This window comes from Vulpes lagopus, chromosome X (assembly GCF_018345385.1).
Source record: "Vulpes lagopus strain Blue_001 chromosome X, ASM1834538v1, whole genome shotgun sequence".
Classification (NCBI taxonomy): Eukaryota; Metazoa; Chordata; class Mammalia; order Carnivora; family Canidae; genus Vulpes; species Vulpes lagopus.
The window spans coordinates 71,332,778-71,348,457 of record NC_054848.1 but is presented as its reverse complement, the minus strand read 5'-3'; the positions used below and the strand labels follow the sequence as shown (position 1 = coordinate 71,348,457).

Here is a 15,680-nt window from a genome sequence, read left to right as displayed (position 1 = left end):
CCAACATATAGAATAACATCCAGTGCTCATCCCATCAAGTGCCCACCTCAGTGCCCATCACCCAGTCACCCCCACCCCTGGCCCACCTCCCCTTCCACCACCCCTAGTTCGTTTCCCAGAGTTAGGAATCTTTCAGTCTTTCATGTTCTGTCTCCCTTTCTGATATTTCTCACTCAGTTTTTCTCCTTTCCCCTTTGTTCCCTTTCACTATTTTTTATATTCCCCAAATTAATGAGGCCATATAATGTTTGTCCTTCTCCGATTGACTTATTTCACTCAGCATAATACCCTCCAGTTCCATCCATGTCGAAGCAAATGGTGGGTATTTGTCTTTTTTAATGGCTGAGTAATATTCCATTGTATGCATAGACCACATCTTCTTTATCCATTCATCTTTCGATGGACACCGAGGCTCCTTCCACAGGTTGGCTATTGTGGACATTGCTGCTATAAACATTGGGGTTCAGGTCTTCTGGTGTTTTGCTGCATCTGAATCTTTGGGGTAAATCCCCAGCAGTGCAATTGCTGGGTCGTAGGGTTTTTGATAACAGACTAATTAGTGGATAGCCTCTCCCTTCTAAAGTCTAATATACGGATTCCATGGTATTTTTTTCTGTCCTCCAGCTTTTTCTTTAGATATGAATTGACTTTTGGAGTTTTATACTTTCTTGCTTGCACAAGCCACATTCATAATAATCTCCAGTTTGGGTTTCTTTAAAGTGAAATAAAAATTTAAGAAGACCTATGAGAAGATGTGACAAAATATGAGATTTGTTTCAAAATAATTACAATGGAAGAGTGAGTGAGGTATAGCTGAAACAAAATTGAACATGTATAGGTTGCTGTTGAAGCTGGGTGATGAGAATATCATTTTAATTATATTTGACTCTAATTCTAGATATATTTTAAATTTTCTATAAAATAAAAAACATGAAACAATCTTAATGTAGAATCACTTAATGATTATAATTTCTGCCATCTTTTCTTTTCTCTCACCTATATCTAATTTGACAGATTTTGTTTTAGCACTCTACCTTTTCTATGTCTTACAAGGGCATTCAATCTAGATTTCATTGAAGCAACAGATCAGTTTTCATTCATGTTTCATCAGCTTACATAATATTTAATTAAATCACATAATCACATCATTATGTACAACTGGCATAAGTAGATTTGGAACAAACTCAACTAATTTTCAGTAAGTGTACAGCACAAAATATTGAAGTATCTGGGCAAACTTAGCACTTCTAACCACATTACTAGCCACAAGCAGTTAGTGTACTATGGCCATTGGTCACTGGGTCTTACTGGGCATCAATTAATCTAGAAAGCTGCTTAAGTAAAAGTTCACTGAGAGGGAATCTATTGTGTAGTTACTGTCATTATTATTATTATGTTTTCCTACTTTTTCAAACTGGCATTCTAAATTAATCTTTCATGATCTCAAACTTGGGAAAGTTGAAAATTTATGCTTGCCTCAAATGAGCTTCTATAGTGTAATGGAGGCAATGGATGCAGCTATTTCATCTGCTTATATCTGCAAGCACAGGGGTTAGGGAGTGTTTCTATTCCATATTCTTATTGTGTTTTTCTACTTTCTCACAACTCTCTGATTTAGCTTGCTCATTTAAAAAAGTAGAAGTTAGGTTGTTTTACAGACACTGGCTTTGGCAAGAAGCTTGATTACATTTGCTAAGACTTCTAGTAGCAATATCAAGGAATTAATTAAAATGCTGAGACCAGAGTACCTACCCAGAGAGATAAAGAATGAATGTTCTGTAATCCCCAGCTCTAACTTTCTGCATTTGTTGAAATACCTTCAGGAAGTAATTCAGTTATTTCACTCTGCTTGGTGACAAAAGGTGATATGACACACCATGTTTTTTTCCTAGTGATAAAACTATAGGAATCAAAATTCCCTCCCGATCATCCTCCCTCCATGACACCTCATAAAGCTGCTTCCAGAATGAGCTAGTCAAAATTTTGAGTTATTTTTATCAAACATAAAGCTGCAGATGTTTGAAAGGACTGCTTTCCCTTTGTTTAACCACTTTAGTATGACTACCTCATGAACACAAAGGAGCAATTTTCCATCTCGGATATGCAACAGCAGCATGCGTTCTGAGTCATGCACAGTCCACTCTTCAGAATGTGTGCTGTTAGCTCAGAGGGGCTAATAATCAAATTAGGCTGCTAACAAATGACAATTTATAATGCCGAAACTAATGAGAGGTCAAATAATTAACTCTGCAAGGAGTTTTAATTATCCTGTTCTTTGTGACTCCTCAAGAACATTTTTAAAGGAAAACTGCCACTGGTACTTTTAGTTTCATTAAGAAGATTTACATAACCTACTACATAAATGGAAAATATGCACTTTCTTTCCAAGTAAAACAGGGATCTAAAACGTTCTTTTCAGGGTTGAAAAGCAGGCACTGTCTTGACTTAATGTTCAATTAGAATACCATTCATGGAATCCTTTGCTACCCATAGCACTGATGAATGGAGAAACACAGAACATCTATACAAGGGAAATCTCTAGATTGGACAGAATATAGATAGAGAAAACCTGTAACAAACAAAGCAACAATAATATTTTTTTTCTGTCCTTGTTTCCTGTGCCATTTCACTTGTTTTTTATTTCTTTTTTTTTTTTCCAGTTTCTTTGTGCTTATTGATGCCATGATGCTTAGGCCTTGACTAAAAAGTTCTGCAGTGGGTACAACTGTTACTTCTGCTGCTGCTTCTTGGTCTTCAGCTTCTCCCATGCTTGCTAAGCTGGTGGTGCATGGCATGTGTTTTCTTGGTCTGAAGATCCAGAAGCCTATATTTCTTGCCCTTGTAGAATTTTCTGAGGTTCTTTCTGAGTCTGTTTAACAATGATGAGAATGTAGGCAATGGATTTGCAAACAACTCAGATCTTAGAGAGCCTGGGTGTCATAATGCCTGTCACTTTGGTGACATGCAGCTGGTACAACTCCAACTTTCGGTCATCCAGCTGTTTCAACAGCTCCTTTTTCTTGTAGGAAAGATCTCAAATTCTAACCTTGTCAAAGGCTACACAAGCCACTACCACATAGTCTGAGGAAAAGAGCTTTTTTACTCTTATTTGCACTTCACTCTCACATATACATCTATTCACACCACCACAACCACCATAAGCCACCCTTTCTGCAGGACAAAATGCATGTAATCTTTCATGGCCTAACTTATTTTGGATGAGCACTGGGTGTTATGCTATATGTTGGCAAATCAAACTCCAATAAAAAAATGTACAAAAAAAACCCCAGAACTGTATATACTCACAAGCCATACAAAGATAAGATTTATTAAAATAGATGGTACAGGTCAATAACATTTTGGCAATTTGTAAATATCATCAAGAGAAAGTTTGGTATTCAATTTCTTAATTGTGTAGGGGAGGAAAAATAATTCTCTTTCTATACTCCTAGGTTCCTGGCTGCACACTAAAATTTAATGACTAGGGCTATAGTATAGCAATTATTGAAGAAAGTGGAACCCATTTCTATAAGAGCTGTGTAGATATAGAAAAGCAGAAAGAAAAAGTGAAAGAAGAATTTAGCTAAAGGAGCTAATCTACCCCAGACCCAAAGAGTGATGCTGCAGCCTGCGAAGTAAGCACTGCATTTAATTGGAGCATTAAAAAAAAAGTTTGTTTACCTATTTATTTACTTGAGAGAGAGAGAGCAACTGCAAGCAGGGGGAGAGGGGGAAAGAATGGTAGAGAGAGAATCACAAGCAGACTCCACACTGAACACAGAGCTTGACTCAGGGCTCAAGCTCACAACTCTGATATTGTAACCCAAGTTGAAACCAAGAGCCAGACACCTGCTCAACCAAGCCACCAATTAAAAGATTGGAGCAATTTAATAATAGAATGAGGTAAAAAAGAAAAATGAAAGAAGAAAGAAAGAGAGAGAGAGAGAGAAAAGAAAAGAAAAATGTGAAAGGAAAAGGAAGCATTCAGCAATGAAAGAACAAAAAGATTTGAGGAAGAAAGAGACTGATTTACAAGAAAAGGTGAAAGGGATTTAAAATGTAGCCTTACTAAGTGATCACTAAGCTGAGGTGTGATAACAGTTTACAAATCTTTGTATTGTATCCCAAAAAGAGGAGGATAAATTTGTTAAGTAAGAACAAGAAAGGATAACTAGATATTAAGAGAATGTAATTGACCAAATTCTCATTCCATATAACTCAAGTATTTTTGCCCTGCATATTGTATGCACCTTTTGCCCTAAAGCACTCATTTTCCTCTCCCCAAAAGAGGCCTGAGCATCACTCTAATGTTTATGTCTGTTCACACACACTCTTCTGAAGGGGAACAGAATATACCACCTGAAAAATGTGCCTCTTTAACATAAAGATTATTTTTTTTTATGATAGTTATACAGAGAGAGAGAGAGAGAGAGGGGCAGAGACACAGGCAGAGGGAGAAGCAGGCTCCATGCACCGGGAGCCTGACGTGGGATTCAATCCCGGGTCTCCAGGATCGCGCCCTGGGCCAAAGGCAGGCGCCAAACCGCTGTGCCACCCAGGGATCCCCATAAAGATTATTTTGAGCTGATTATTTTTGAGGCTGCAAACACAAAGGAATCTCTATAAACAGAGTAGAAGTTGCCCTTTTGATAAGAAAATTTACATTTATAAGGGAAATTTCCATTTGTAAGGATATCTTCCTCCCTCTACCAGGAAGATAAGGATGACTATTTTTATCAAAGGAGAAGACACAACTTAAATCTGCATATCAAACCTTACTGTTGTTTACGGTGCTTTTCCTGGTAACCTCCCATAATTGCATCTCCACTCACCCTGACATTTTTTTCTTTAGATAAAGATGGTATTTAAAGTGGTAGTTTGGGCCATTTGGGGGAATTTTACTCTCTGTTCCTGGGTCTCTCTCCATGTATACAGGAGGTATACATGTTATCTATCAAACATCTGTTGTTTTACTCTTATTAATCTGTGTTTATTACAGATGGGTCTCAGCCAAGAACCTAGAAAGGTAGAGGAAAATTTTTTTCCTCCTTCTACCTCATGGGAGTTACCCAGGCCAGCATGCCTGTCATGACTTCTACATCTTTTCCAAAATTAGAGCCTAGATTCTCACTCCCCAAAGGCAAAGTCCATAGGTCCAGTGGTCTCAATACTTTAGGTGCATTATAGAAGAACCTGCATTGGAGCTGAAAAGTCCTCCATTTTGAGGAGCTGAGAAATTAATTGGCAGCAGGGCAACATTCTGGCAAAACTGAGAGTAGTAATAATAAAGGATAGTAGAAAGAAAGGTAGGCAGGGGAAAGGGGCCCCATACTATGACAAAATGAGCCTGAAAAGGATTTTACACCACCCTGGAAGGAGCCCTCCACCCTTTACCACAGGAACAACTACCTCAAAGGTAGATGAGCACGTGGACAAAAATATGATTGTGTGACAGATGTATGGAGGGTTAATCAGATTAAAACAGCCCACCATAAGCCCATAAGAACCACTAGACTTAGAAGCTCCAGTGGCAACCATCTCAGGTCCACTCTTGTCTTCATTGCTTTGTACTGTCACTCAATAAACTTTGCTTTACAATCATTCAATAAATTTTGCTTTGCCCCCCACCACTCTTTGTCTGGTCTACTTCTTCACTCTTTGAAGTGATATTACCAAGAATAATGGCACTAAAGAAAAAAAAAAATGCAACAGTAAAACTTTTCTTCAGCAGTCTTTTTGCTCCACCCCAGCTCCAGATTCCCAGACATCTCAGAACATAGAAATAAACCCTTCCTGTAAGAGGCAAAAAGGATCAAATAAACAGCATCAAATAGGGAATGTCTTAATATGTTAGATCTGAGAGCAGAGATGATCACTTTAAAAGAGTACTATGCAGAAAAAAATACTTAAATGAAATACAAGAGTTATAAAGTTAGAATTTTAGACACTGGGGGATCTGAGTGCTGAGCTTTATAAGGGAAGAGGAATACCATCAGTAAACCAGCTTATTGCCTTAGTCACTCAATAGAGGAGGACAAATAATTTTCCCTCTCCCCTTTTAAGTTCTTGGTAGAGCCCCCCGCAACAAAAGACAAATTAACAAACAAAAAACAAAAAGAAATCTTATAACATGTATACCTCTTGTAAAAATGGTTAAAGACCCAGGAAAACTGACTAACTCCCCCAAATGGTCCAAGCCACCACTTTAAATACCATCTCCACATAAACACACACAAAAAAAATGTTGGGATAGGAGAGGCCAGTTATGAGAGATTACAAGGAAAAACACAGTAGACAAGGGTAAAGCAACTATGCAGAATAAAGTCAGTGCCTTTTCCACTGATACAATTCTTTTTTGATTTATAGACAGCTTTCTCTTCCTGGAAGAAAGAGGAAAACACTCTTACAGTTAGAGATTTGACTTATAAATGTAAATTTCCCTAACAAAAAAAGCAACTTCTATGCTGTTTTCAGAGATTCTTCTATGTCTGCACTCTCTCAAAACTAATCAGCCCAAAATAATACTCATGCAAAAGGCATATTTTGAGGTGGCATATTCTGCTTCCCTTAACCACATTAGTGACTCTAAACTACTGCACCAAATCCCACAGATCAATGACACCTAAGAATACTAGCATATTGGATCAATAGTAACCTCTTATACCCCCTAAAAATTCAGAAACACGAACTTGTGAGCGATTTACAGAGCACAAGTACTAAAAGTCTCATGCATTGCAGGATAGCAGTTTGCAACTTTAGATGCTCAATATTTTATTCAGATTTAAATAAGGATTCATATATACCACTTGTGCTTTCCCTCCTAGTCCTGTTAGGTTTTCTGATAGCCCACTTTACTATGGACTCACATGAACTTAAAATGCTGTTTAATCAGCCAAAAATTTCCTGCTTGAGAGAATTATCAAGTTAAAAAATGAGGCATAAGTGGCATAATTTAAGACTCAACCTAGCCTGGACTAAGAAAAAGAAATGCAGAGTAAGTGCTTAAAATATACCACTTGATGGATGGCCTGCATCATTGCTGCGTCCATTCCATCTATATATTTTATATACTAAAGTAGCACTACACTTTCCGAGGAATTTTACAATCCCATAGAAGATTCCCTTTTGGAGGGAGAAGCAAGATGGCAGAAGAGTATGGGTCCTCAACTCATCTGGCCCCACAAAATTACCTAGATAACTTCTAAAATATCCTGAACACCTATGAATTTGACCTGAGATTTAAAGAGAGAAGAGCTGGAATGCTCTTTAGAGAAAACTTTTCACTTCTAACAAGGTAAGAAGGTGAAAAAAATTACAAAGAATAAAGTCGGGGAGGGGAACCACAAGTAGCCAGGTTAAAGCAGAGAGGTGAAAGCCTCTGGGGCAGGATAGCCCAGCCCTGGAGAAATGGGAACTTTAAAAATCCAAGCCAGAGTTTTCCCTGATGGAATAGTGCTTAACAGAGAAATCAAGCAGAATCACAGGAGGGGCAATGAAACCTCAAGATTCTCTGAGTCACTAAAAAAGGAGGGGCAACCAGGGGAAAGCTCACTGCAAAATGTGGTTCGATATTGGTAAAAGGCTGGAGGATCCCTGCAGCCCTCGGGGGCATTTGGGAGAAGCCAGTCTGTTAGGCGGGCTGGCTCCGATAGAGGTGGCTATACCACATTCTCTTTGGGAGAGGCAGTCCTCAGGAGTACGGGTCCAGCAGCACAGGTCTCTGGACCCCAGGGCACACAAGCAATCAAAGCCAGTGATCCTTCCTTCCCCGTGGGACAGGTGGAAGTGGAGAGGGCACAGGAAAGCAAGAATTCTCCTGCCACTGGGCACCCAGCGAGCTGTGCAGATCAGGGCACCTGCACCTGCTCCCTGGAAGCATCTGGGCCAGTGTGAACTGGGAGACTGTGGTTACTTACTCGCAGGGAGCTCAATTCCAGAGCTGGAAATCTGGCCACCATCATTGTTGTTTTTCCTCTTTGTTTCATCTTGTGCCTGGAGAGGCAGGGCCTCTAGGGAACAAAGGCCTCGCAGGATAAACAGCTCAGACTGAGTCCAGCACCTGGCAAGGAACAAGGCATCTCCGTCCAGGCACAGACACCTGGAAACAATGCAGACTCCTCCCCCAGGAGAACTGATGGAAGAAAAATGGAAGAGCAAGTTTATTGACCAAGCAGCACTGGAAAGCTCCAAAACTTAGGGAAAAAAGCATATAGAACTAAAGGGTCCTATTTTCTTTTTCCATTATGGCTTATATTTTTAACAGAGTAAAAATGTCCAATATTTTTTCTCTTTTCCTACTTTAACTACAATATTTTACAGATTCTTCATTTTTAAGTTTTTTTTTTCCTTTTTGACTCATATTTATATACTGACATGTCTTAGATATATTTTTCACTTCTGGATTCCCTTCAATGTATTCAATTTAATTTTTATAGATATACAAGATATGGGTATCTGTTTTTTGGTTTTTATTTTTTCTGCCTTGTTTTATTTTACAATGGTGGAAGTTAGTACCTTCTAAAACACAACCAACAAACACCCAGAACCAAGTGGAACACCATGTTTGTTCATTCTGTACGATTATATCCTTTCTTCCTTCCAATTCTTCCCCTTCCTTTCATCTTCCTTATATTTTTGTGGTCAATGTTGGGGCATTCTATATGTATTGCTGGTTTATATAAATTATGAATTGAACATCTAATGTACAGAACAAAATACACTCAGAACCAAGAGGATCACCCTCTAAGACCCCTCAATTAGACTACATTCTCTCCACTACCACTTCTTCACCACCATCACCCCCCTTTTTATTTCCTTTTTCCTTTTTCCTTTTTTTCTTTTTCTTCTTTCGTCTTCTTTGTTTTTGGTTTTAGGCTTTTTAATTTTTCTATTTTGTTTTAAAATTTGTTTTTCACTTAGTGGTCCTTTTGTTTTATTTTGTTCTGTTCTTTTTCTTTTATTTTCTGGTCTCTGACCTCTTTGGAATCATCTAGGGTGTATTTTGCTTTGGTTGTGCTTGATATTTTTGACTCAGCTTGCTCATACAGCCACTCTGCTCTGGACAAAATTACTCGAAGGAAGAATTCACCACAAAAGAAAGAACCAGAAACAATACTTTGTGCACAGAGTTACAGAATTTGGATTTAAATATGTTGTCAGAAATTCAATCCAGAAGTACAATTATAAAGCTGCAGGTAGCTCTGGATAAAAACATAAAGGACTCTAGACACTTCCTTACTGCAGAATTGAGATCTAATCATGCCCAAATTAAAAATAGGTTAAATGAGATATAATCCAAACTTGATATTCTAACCACTAGGGTTGATGAGGTAGAAGAGAGAGTGAGTGACATAGAAGACAAGTTGATGGTAAGGAAGGAAGCAGAAGAAAAAAGAGAAAAACAATTAAAAGCCCATGAGGAAACGCTTAGGAAAATAAATATCTTGAGAAGGAAGAATTAGAATACATATAATTGGGATTCCAGAAGAGGCTGAGAGAGTGAGAGAGAGGACCACAAAGTATATTTGAACAAATTATAGCTGAGAACTTCCCTAATATGGTGAAGGAAACAGGCATTCAGATCCAAGAGATAGAGAGAACCCCCCCAAAAAATCAGTAAAACCCGTTTAACACCTCGACATTTAATAGTGAAACTTGCAAATTTCAATGATAAAGCGAAAATTCTTAAAGAAGCTCGAGACAAGAGATTCTTAACTTATATGAGGAGAAATATCAGATTAACAGCAGAACTCTCCACAGTGACCTGGCAGGCCAGACAATGCTGGCATGATATATTCAGGGTACTCAACGAGAAGAACATGCAGCTAACAATAGTTTATCCAGCAAGGCAATCATTCAGAATGGAAGGAGACATAAAGAGTTTCCAGGATAGACATAAACTGAAAGGATATGTGACCACCAAAGCAGCTGTGCAAGAAATATTAATGGGGACCCTTTAAAAGAAAGAGGGAACTGAAAGACATAATCCAACAAAACAAGGACTGAATAGGCAATACGATGACACTAAATTCATATATTTCAATAGTTACTCTAAACGTGAATGGGCTAAATGATCCCATCAAAAGAGCCTTTCCCCTGAGATCAGGAACGTGACAGAGATGTCCACTCTCACCACCATTATTCAACATAGTACTAGAAGTCCTAGCCTCAGCAATCAGACAACAAAAAGAAAAAAAAAGGTGGTCAAATTGGCAAAAAAAGAGTCAAACTCTCCCTCTTCACAGATGAAATGATACTGAAATGATACCTCAAAGACTCCACCCCAAGATTGCTAAAGCTCATACAGCAATTCAGCAATGTGACAGGATACAAAATCAATGCACAGAAAGTCGTGGCATTTCTCTACACTAAGACTGAAGAAGGAGAAATTAAACAATAAATTGCATATTCAATTGCACACAAAAGCATAAGATACCGGGGAATAAACCTAAACAAAGAGGTAAAGGAGCTATACCCTAAAAACTATAGAACATTTCTTTAAAAAATTGAGGAAGACACAAAGTGATGGGAAAATATTCCATGCTCATGGATTGGGAGAATTAATGTTGCGAAAAGGTCTATGCTACCCAGGGCAATTTACACGTTTAATGCAATCCTTATCAAAATATCATGAACTTTCTTCAGAGAGTTGGAACAAATAATCTTAAAATTTGTGTGAAATCAGAAAAGACCCCAAATAGCCAGGGGAATATTGAAAAAGAAAACCAATGCTAGGGACATCACAAAGCCAGATTTCAAGCTGTATTACAAAGCTGTGATCATCAAGACACTAGGTAGTATCAGAAAAAAACAGTCACAAAGATCAATGGAACAAAATAGAGAACCCTGAAATCAGTCTCAACTCTATAGTCAACTAATACTCAATAAAGCAGGAAAGAATATCCACTGGAAAAAGGACAGTCTCTTCAATAATTGGTGCTTGAAAAATTGGACAGCCACATACAGAAGAGTGAAACTAGACCATTATATTATACCATACACAAAGATAAACTCAACATTGTTGAAAGATTGAAATATAGACAAGAATCCATCAAAATCCTAGAGGAGAACACAGGTAACACCCTTTTTGAACTTGACCACAGCAACTTCTTGCAAGATACATCTATGAAGGCAAAGGAAACAAAAGCAAAAATGAACTCTTGAGACTTAACCAGGAGAAAAAGCTTCTGCACAGCAAAAGTAACAGTCAACAAAACTAAAAGACAACCTACAGAATGGGAGAAGATATTTGCAAATGACATATCAGATAAAGAGCTAGAATCCAAAATCTATAAAGAACGTATTAAACTCAACACCCACAAAACAAACAATCCAATCATGAAATGGTCAGAAGACATGAATAGACATTTCTCCAAAGAAGACCTATATATGGCCAACAAGCACATGAGAAAATGTTCCACATCACTTGCCATCAGGGAAATACAAATCAAAACCACAATGAGATAGCCCCTCACACCAGTGAGAATGGGGAAAATTAACAAGACAGGAAACAACAAATTTTGGAGAGGATGTGGAGAAAGGGGAACCCTCTTGTACTGTTGGTGGGAAAGTGAACTAGTTCAGCCACTCTGGAAAACAGTGTGGAGGTTTCTCAAAAGATTAAAATATATCTACCCTCCAACCCATCTACCCTCCAACCCAGCAATTGCACTGCTGAGGATTCACCCCAAAGATACAGGTGCAGTGAAATCCCAGGACACCTACATCCCAATGATCATAGCCACAATATCCACAATAGCCAAACTGTGGAAAGAGCCACAATGCCCTTCGACAGATGAATGGATAAAGAAGGTGTGTTCTATATATCCAGTGGAATATTACTCAGCAATCAGAAAGGACAAATACCCACCATTTGCCTCAACATGGATGGAACTAGAGGGTGTTATGCTGACTGAAGTAAGTCAATCAGAGAACAAAAACCATCATATCCTTTCACTCATGCAAGGAATATAAGAAATAGTGAAAGGGTTTATAAGGGAAAGGAGGGAAAATGCTTGGGAAAAATTATAGACATTGACAAACCATGAGAGACTCCTGACTCTGGGAAACAAACAAAGGGTAGTGGAAGTAGGTGGTGGGATGGGGTAACTGGGTGATGGACACTGAGGAGGGCACTTGACGGGATGAGCACTGGGTGTTATACTATATGTTTGGAAATCAAACTTCAATAAAAACAAATGAAAAAAAAAAGATTCCTTTTCATTGAGTTTTAATTTGTGTTTAATATAGAACATATTTGAATGTCTCTTTATCAGCCAAATAGTATTTCTATCATAATTAGATAAAGGCTTAATTCCTAAGGCTATGAATTGCTATAGTGAATCTCTGTTGCTTTTGTCTTTCCAGTATCTTTTGCAACCTTTAGTTAGGGATAAAATCTTTCTTTCCTATGAGAAGACACAATCCATATGGTTTTAATCTTGCCCTGGGCATAGGGGTGGTCTTTTGACACACAAGTGGTCTTATGTCCTAAGTCTGTCCAATCACAGTACCATTTCCCTGGTCCCAATGACTGGTCCAGGGATGAGCACATGATTCACATCAGGCTAGCCAAGTTGCTTAGTTGAAGTAGCTGCATGCAAGTCTAGGGTAGCTAATGGTCATCCTGTCATACCTGTGGAAGGGAGCTGTATGACAATGAAAGTAAGCAGAAGTGATGCATGGAAAGAGTCGAGTTAGATCTAGTTGTGCCTGGAGCTAATTGAAATACTTTTTTGACTTCACAGGTACATAATTAACTCTCCCCCCCACCTTTTGCTTAGCTTAGTTTGTATTGGGTTTCTGATACTTATAACCAAGATATTCTCAAATAACACATTTCCATAATTTACAATGGAAAAAGAATTAAATATAGAGGAATACCTTATTTTATGTAATTGGTATCTTTTTCAGAAGTTGGAAATAAATATATTTTCAGAATCAAATTATAGGTGAAGGGTAGGAGAAAATGCCAACCCAAATTATGCCTCTTTGGCATAAGGATTATTTTGTGCTGATTATTTTGAGAAACTGAAGACACAAGAGAAACTCTGAAAACAGAGTCCCTTTTGTAAGGGACATTTACATTAGAGAAGGGACTTGTGGGAGAAAGACATTGATTATTAGAGATCACTTTTGGGACCCCTGGGTGGCTCAGCAGTTGAGTGTCTGCCTTTGGCTTGGGGCGTGATCCCAGGTCCTTGGATCCAGTCCCACACTGGGCTCCCTACAGGGAGCCTGCTTCTCTCTCAGCCTATGTCTATGCCTGTCTCTGTGTGTCTCCCATGAATAAATAAACAGCATCTTCTTAAAAAAATAGAAAGAAAACTAAACATGAAGCCAATAAGCTCATTCCTTCCCCTCAGACACACAAATTGGTTCAACAGTGAAAATGGAGGTGAAACCAATATAATCAGAATGAATCTCAGAAGTTTTGAGTGCAAAAATTGAGATAATTTATATAGTTTTTCTGGGAATACTGAGGTAAAGATCCTGTTTTTTTCTGGTGAATATGACAAAAGAGGCATGTATGTCTTGGTGCTGTTTACAGCCATTCTGGGAATACCTAGAAAGCAAGACTTATGATGGCAAAACTACACAAAAGGATGCAGCAGAGATACCAAAAGAACTAAAGTCCTTTGAGACTTGATACAGCTGCAAGATCAAGCCTTAACTAAAACTACACTGGAATTTACAGGTACATAGGCATTGTTATTTAAACCAGTTTGATTTGGTTATAAAGGGAGCACAATATGCTATCCCAAAATATGCTTTTTGGGCATAAATATTATTTTGGTTTGATTATGTTTGAGAGATTGCAGACACAGGAGAACCTCAGGAAACAGAATAGAAGCTGCCCTTTGTTAGGGAAATTTATGTTTATAGGGGAAATCTCCACTTGTAAGGGTGTCTTCCTCTCTGTACCAGACTATTTAGGTGACTAAATCTCTAGAAACTTATGAATGGAGAAGTGAGCCACTTAAATCTACATAACAACATACACTTGTCTACAATGCATTCTGTGATATTCTCCCATAAATAGATCCCCCAATTCTCAATATCTTTTGTCTCTATCTAGAAATGGTATTTAAGGTGGTGGCTTGGGCCATTTGGGGGCATTACTTAGTTTTCCTGGGTCTCTTCAATTTTTATAGGAATTATACATGGTATTTATCTTTTGTTTGTTTTTCTCCTGTTAATTTGTCTTATATTACAGGGGTCTTAGCCACGAACTTAGAAGTAAAGGAAAAATTATTTTTCCTCCTTTGTAGACAATTTGCCACAGAAAGTATTCATTCTAGTATATGAAAGATCCTTTTTTCCCCAATAGGGTATCTAGCAAAATCATTGTTATTCATGAGAATGTGACAAATCCTTTAGAAATCCTAAGGAGGAAAAAGATTAAGAATTACTACTGTAAACTACAATATATAATAATATTAGAGTTTACTTACTGGTACTGAATCTTAGTTTTAGTCTCACCTTTATGAGATTGTACCTAGTTCACCTGGTTTAGACTTTTGGATCTTCCCAAACTCTTTAACCTTCACAGTCAACTTCCTGCTTTGTCCACACATGACTAATCACATCTCCTTATAAAGACTTAACTTTTGAGTTCAATCATATTAATCCAATCTCCAAAGTTTGTGTGAGATAATTTATAGGCTTATTCCTTCACTGTGAATAAGAGGAATATATATGACTGTATTGGTCTGTAATCTACTTACGCAGGATGTTTTTAAATCCAGGAATACATCTTTTATGTAAAGAATTACTTTTTGACAGCTCTAAGAATCTGAAATATAGAAAAATATCAAGAAAATACAAAAAAGATCTTTCTATGAAGCCTAATTATGTGTAATAAAGTTCTTGCAAAAATGTACATTGCTTCTGTTAGAGGGCCCACCCTCAGGTCCTTAGAGCTGTTTACTTTTATTTTTAACAGAATTTAAACAAAATTGATTTATTAGGCCATTAAAATTAGAAGTAATAAATCAGTAATCTCCTGTGTGTAGGAGAGAGAACTAAGCACTGGAAGAAAGGGAGGGAGAGAGGAAAGGAGAAAGACTGAGAAACAAAAGAGAGACTCAGAAACCACATTATCATGGAGCCAAAAAAGCTCATATACAAGAACTGATTTTGAAAACAATATGATATCATGCATAGGGTGGTATAATCATTGGTATTAAATTTGATAAACCTGATTAACCTGAAAGTTAAATTACATTCAGTAACATTTATTTAAGAAGGCATAGAAATATGCTATAGATTTTAGAAGTACTTCTCAAAGAATTAAGCTGTGGTTTTCAAAGAAATATACTTCAATTATAAGAAATAACATAGTTTGGGCATATATTAGGAGCTAAATGTATAAGATCTTTGTAAATTCACTTTACTTTCCTGTGGATACCATGTTTACTAAATGACAATTTAAATGTATGTATATGTGTATACCTGTTGAAAATAAATTCTTTAAGTAGAACATTATTTACCTGCAAAAATGTTGTTGAGATAGACCTTATTTTCAACTACAAATAAGGACATATAATCTGACAGAATTTTCTCTAACTTACAAGTGTATTTATGTGAATAGCCTTGCAGATGCATAAAAACAAAATAATTACCCTTTATTTAGAATAATAAAATGAGATGATATTAGGGCTACTCAAAAAAAAAAACTC

At 37.4% G+C, this 15,680-nt stretch overlaps 1 pseudogene; it reads right to left on the bottom strand.

Annotated features, from left to right (window-relative positions):
* Positions 1-2,689: 2,689 nt before the first annotated feature.
* Positions 2,690-15,680, bottom strand: part of LOC121482572 — a 36,543-nt pseudogene continuing 23,552 nt past the window's right edge.